The 5,864-nt window shown below is 48.3% G+C and overlaps 1 long non-coding RNA gene across 2 annotated transcripts in view; it reads right to left on the bottom strand.

Annotated features, from left to right (window-relative positions):
- The window catches only part of LOC122539659, a 51,047-nt gene that overhangs the window by 38,447 nt on the left and 6,736 nt on the right, over positions 1 to 5,864 (bottom strand). The window contains exons 1-3 of one of the 2 annotated variants that reach the window (XR_006309137.1): positions 3,222 to 3,527; positions 1,777 to 1,877; positions 1,214 to 1,376 (exon numbers count right to left, since the gene is read on the bottom strand). This is a non-coding gene — a long non-coding RNA (uncharacterized LOC122539659). Of the gene's footprint in view, positions 1 to 1,213; positions 1,377 to 1,776; positions 1,878 to 3,221; positions 3,528 to 5,864 lie in introns of those variants that run through there. The other variant, XR_006309136.1, reaches the window with a different exon arrangement.

The raw sequence follows: 5,864 nt of genomic DNA on the forward strand, positions 1-5,864 counted from the left end.
CAACACCATCCACCCCTTCACCTCAACATCAACACTCCCTCACCCCAACACCATCCCCCTTCACCCCTACAATATCCACCTCCCTCACCCCAACACCAGCAGATTCCCAAATTGCCCTCAGCTACAGAGGTCCCACATTGCTGATGTCAGGGACACAAGTGCCAATAATGGATCAATATTCCAGATATTGTTTCATGAAATGCTGTAAACACCAAGCCCAGGGGAGCAAACAACCTTCACTGTACGTAGAGCTCTCTACAATTGGTCAGATCACTTTCAGGAAACCCACTGATAAATAATGATTATTAAAACACAACATTAACTTTGGACCAGACACAGACACTGTGTGAGTGTGGGACTGTACCCCAGTGAGAGTCAGTGTGTGTGGGGCTGTACCCCAGTGAGAGTCAGTGTGTGTGGGGCTGTACCCCAGTGAGAGTCAGTGTGTGTGGGGCTGTACCCCAGTGAGAGTCAGTGTGTGTGGGATTGTACCCCAGTGAGAGTCAGTTGTGTGGGACTGTATCCCAGTGAGAGTCAGTGTGTGGGGGACTGTATCCCAGTGAGAGTCAGTGTGTGTGGGGCTGTACCCCAGTGAGAGTCAGTGTGTGTGGGACTGTACCCCAGTGAGAGTCAGTGTGTGTGGGACTGTGCCCCAGTGAGAGTCAGTGTGTGGGGGGGACTGTGCCCCCGTGAGAGTCAGTGTGTGTGGGACTGTATCCCAGTGAGAGTCAGTGTGTGTGGGACTGTACCCCAGTGAGAGTCAGTGTGTGTGGGACAGTGCCCCAGTGAGAGTCAGTATGTGTGGGACTGTGCCCCAGTGAGAGTCAGTGTGTGGGGGGGACTGTGCCCCAGTAAGAGTCAGTGTGTGTGTGTGTGGGACTGTACCCCAGTGAGAGTCAGTGTGTGTGGGACTGTATCCCAGTGAGAGTCAGTGTGTGGGGACTGTACCCTAGTGAGAGTCAGTGTGTGAGTATGGGACTGTACCCCAGTGAGAGTCAGTGTGTGTGTGTGTGTGTGTGGGACTGTACCCCAGTGAGAGTCAATGTGCATGGGACTGTACCCCAGTGAGAGTCAGTGTGTGTGGGACTGTACCCCAGTGAGAGTCAGTCACACAGAGAGAGAACAGACAGCACCCACTCCGCTGTTTAAATCCCTCCGCGGTAACCCTGTCACGTTGCAATATTTGTGTTATTTTGTGACCCGTCCCTCTTACCACAGAATCCGGTGACACCTGGTTTGTCTCTCCTCCTTCTGAGCAGACTGCGATGAAGCCCCTGACAGTCAAACAGCCAAGTGGCAATGAGGTTCGCTTTATGAAGGACGGTCGCCTGCCCGGAGTGTTCGAGAATGCATCCTCTCACTGACAGAATCAGTACCTTCAGTGGAACAGGAGAACACTGAAGGTCAAATGGAGATGTGCAAATCTGTGCTAATATGACAAAACCCACAGTCGCTGTAAACTTGCACAACACAGCAGGACATCAGGCTCTTCATGAATTCACATCACTATAACATATTACAAGTGTTGAGCATGGAGTCTGTTTGCCTTCTGCAGCACTTTCCAAACCTTGGTCGTTCTTGTTGAGTTCCCCTGGGGATTGCAGCCCAGTGGAGTGTGAGTAATTACTCCAATATAAAACGCTGCATTACTGAACCCGGTAGCCTGCCTCAGCACAAGGCAATAATGCAGCAGCTCCCCACAGCCCATAGGCTCAACCAGCTCCGACTGACAGCTCTGACTTTCCAGTGAATGCTTTTATATAAATTGTAACTCACTGTTTTGTGGGGACAGTCGGTGTATCGAGGAAGCCAGAGGCTGCTGTGTCACGAGCAGATGGCAAGGTCAGGAGCAGCTGTTTGATTTTAAACAGAAGGTTCTGAGGACAGAAGCAGAGATGAGAGAGTTTCAGAGAATGTGGGGAGACCAGAGAAACTGAGGCTACTCTCTTCAGAGCAGAGAAGGTTAACTCAGGAGACTGGATTGAGGGTGACCAGCATAACATTTCAGAAGTCCTTAGGTGATCACTCGAGTGGACAAGGCTGTGGGCTCAGTGCTGAGAAATGGGTCTAGAATAGGAGGTACTTGATGACTGGCATGAACATGCTGGGCTGCAGGAGCTCCCTCTGTGCTGTAAATCTCAGTGATTCCCAGTGTTGTGAATTGTGAGGGGTTTTTATAGAAAAAATAGGGGCATACAGTTTCCAATTGCCGGAGGATTAGTAAACAGAGGGATTCACATTTCAGGTAATTGAATTAACAAAAACAGGTGAGGAAATATTTTTCGCTCAGTGAGCTGTTTGTAATCTACTGCCTGGAAGGCATTCAACAGGAGCCTTTCAAAAAGGGGCACCTGCTAAAAAGTGGGAAAGGAACAGTTTCTGACCCATGAGGAACACGGGGAGGAGTGGGACCAATCTCCAAGCACCAGCACAAGGGGAAGTGAGCTGAATGCTGTTAAGATCTCTCTGAATCATGACTGTACCTCACTGAACCCCATGCCCAGTTTGTAATCTGCAATGAGACATTGAGGTGTTCATTGCAGAGACTCTGACCGACCCTCAGTATGAAGCACAGAGTCGTCACCCAGTGACTGTGGTGTTTTACAATAACAGAAGACAGGAGGAGCCTATTTTCCTGGCTCTGTGGCAGAGCAATCCATTTAGTAGCACTTGCTTTACACCTTCTCCACAGCCGTGTAAGTCTCTCCTTTCTTTAAAGTTATGTTTCAGATCATGCCGCAGTACCTTTGTTGGCAGTACATTTCCCAGGAAGGGCTATCAGATTTGAAAGGGTCACATCTGACACTGGGATATTGGAATGGAGACAGCTCTTACAATCCCCCCGAAACCCCACCCCCTGGAGCCTGGAAGGTCATTCAGCCTTGACAGTGAATGTGACCAGGAGGCAGTTGAATCTGGAGAGGGGTTTGTGCACCTGAACCAATCCAAATCAAACATCAATTCAAAGCAACCGAGCACCTCCCGAGAGCGGGGCCTTGTTGGAGCAGTCTGAGAGAATTTGCTGGTGGAATGCTGGTGTACCTCTCCAGGGGTACACTGCACACCATCCCTTCCATCCTGATGCAAAGTCCCAGATTAGAAAGCTTCCCCTTCTTTTACTGCATTAGTTACTGAGGAGGCAACAATGACACACCGATTATCTTTCCCAGTTCTGACTCTCCCTTTGGGACGCATTTCGATTCAGTTTGGTATAAACTCACTCAGAAACACTGCCAGTGAAAACCATCCTGTTTAGATAATGGTGAGCAGGTATCTGCTGAATTTTCATTTCCTTTCTCCTGTGGCCTGCATCTACTGATCCTGGTCACCACTAGGAGGTGACTGAAGAAAACCATCTGTGGTCGAATGCCACACAGGAAATCAGAGCTCCACACATCCAGTTGGTCTTCATGTCTCAAGATGAAAACTTAAAAAAAATTAAAATGAGCCCAGGCTCCTGCTGCTCCCCATGACATCTTAACGGCTGGTTCGTAAACAAATCAGACCCAGCTACAAAGGCATCCACAGGTGAACATGTGACTGACTACACATGCGTGAAGGGTGACTGCTTAGCGTGATGTGGCACACCTTCAACTCCTGCTTTGTAAGAAACACAGGAAGCAAAGGTATTTGTGTGAGAGTTAACATCAGTGCTGAAGGGCAAGGCTGACATGAGATCCCTCGGAACACACTTTATGAATATGTCTGCACTTGAAATGACCCAGACACTGGCATTAAAAACAAACTCTGGCTGAAATCACTAAAACGCAGAGAGGACGGGAGACTGAGGCTGCAGAAAAAGTATATCAGGCAAACTTTGATCCTTTAGAACAAAGGCTGAGAGACAGATTGATGTACAGATCCCTCATGATCTAATTGAGTGCTGGAACATTGAGGGCTAAATGTCCCCATAGTTCTAAAGTAAAACTCAGAAATGTTTACAACTTTAAACTTGGCCCAACAAGTGTGCATCATTAAAGCAGAAGTTTCTAGGAGATTTGTATCTGACTGCTGACTGTACACAAGGTTATAATCATGAAGGAGTGTGATGCCTTTTCTGAAATCTGAGGCAGCTTCCCTGATCTGTAGGTTAAGCAAGGGCAGAAGATTTGCTCGAGGTCTGATTGAAGTGATACAGGCTCTGAGCTCCTGCAGGCCTATACTCCAGGCCTGTACTCCAGGGAAACGTCTGCTTGACTGTCCACAGGAAGAATCCACTGGATCTCTGGACCGGGTTTTCACCTTGTCCTGGGGTGGTTTTCACTGGCAGTGTTTCTGAGTGAGATTGGACGGGTTGGACCGAAGGGTCTGTTTCCATGCTGTACATCTCTATGACTCTATGACTCTATTCGCTGCAGGATTCCAAGCCTCTGACCTGCTCTTGTAGCCACTGTGTTTATGTGGCTAGTCCAGTTGAGTTTCTGGTGAATGATAACTCCCAGGATGTTGATAGTGGGGGATTCAGTGATGGTAACACCATTGAATGTCAAGGAGCAGTGGTTAGATTGTCTCTTGTTGGTGATGGTCATTGCCTGGCACAATATTCCTTGCCACATGTCACCGCAAACCTGGTAATTGTCCAGATCTTATTGCATTTGGACACTGACTGTTGCAGTATCTGAGGAGCAGCTAATGGTGTTGAACATTGTGCAATCATTGGTGAACATCCCACTTCTGACCATATGATGGAGGAAAGGTCATTGATGAAGCAAGGTGAAGATGGCTGGGCCTAGGACATTACCTTGAGGAACTCCTGCAGACATATCCTGGAGCTGAGACAACTGACTTCCAACAATCACAACCAACTTCCTTTATGCCAGGTCTGACTCTAACCAGTGGAGTGGTTGCCCCCTGATAACCATTGATTCCAGTTTAGCCAGAGCTCCTTGATACCACACTTGGTCGAATCCAGCCTTGATGTCAAGGGCTGTCCATCTCCCTTCCCCTCTGGAATCCAGCTCTTTTGTCCATGTTTGACCCAAGGCTGTAATGAGATCAGGAGCTGTATGACCCTGGGGGAACCCAAACTGGGTATCACTGAGCAGGTTATAGCTGAGCAGGTGCTGCTTGATAGCTCTGTTGGTGAGCCCTTCCATCACTTTACTGATGACCAAGAGTAGACTGATGGGGCAGTAATTGGCCGAGTTGGATCTGTTCTGCTTTTTGTGTATAGGATAAGCCTGGGTATTTTTCCACGTTGTCGGGTAGATGCCAGTGTTGAAACTGCAGGAACAGCTTGGCCAGGGGACACAGCAAGTCCTGGAGCTCCTCCTGTTTACTGGCTAACTGACACAGAGGTGCATGTAGCTATCTGTTCACAGTTCACTGCTGTTCTGATTTTCATCAAGTCGCGCCGTCTTGGATAGTGTGTGTATGAGCAGTAAAAGCTGTGATGGCTTTTCTGGTTGAATAACCTCTTGATCATCACCTAGTGGTCTTTTGCTTGAACAGGGGTTATTTAGAAGAGGTTCTAGAATGTGAAGGCTATCAGTGGAATACTCATAAAGTCATAGAGTCATAGAGATGTACAGCACGGAAACAGACCCTTCGGTCCAACCCGTCCATGTCGACCAGATAGCACAACCCAATCTAGTCCCACCTGCCAGCACCCGGCCCATATCCTTCCAAACCCTTCCTATTCATATACCCATCCAAATGCCTCTTAAATGTTGCAATTGTACCAGCCTGCACCACATCCTCTGGCAGCTCATTCCATACACGTACCACCCTCTGCGTGAAAAAGTTGCCCCTTAGGTCTCTTTTATATCTTTCCCCTCTCACCCTAAACCTATGCCCTCTAATTCTGGACTCCCCGGCCCAGGGAAAAGACTTTGTCTATTTATCCTATCCATGCCCCTCATAAT

This window comes from Chiloscyllium plagiosum, chromosome 33, assembly GCF_004010195.1.
Source record: "Chiloscyllium plagiosum isolate BGI_BamShark_2017 chromosome 33, ASM401019v2, whole genome shotgun sequence".
Classification (NCBI taxonomy): Eukaryota; Metazoa; Chordata; class Chondrichthyes; order Orectolobiformes; family Hemiscylliidae; genus Chiloscyllium; species Chiloscyllium plagiosum.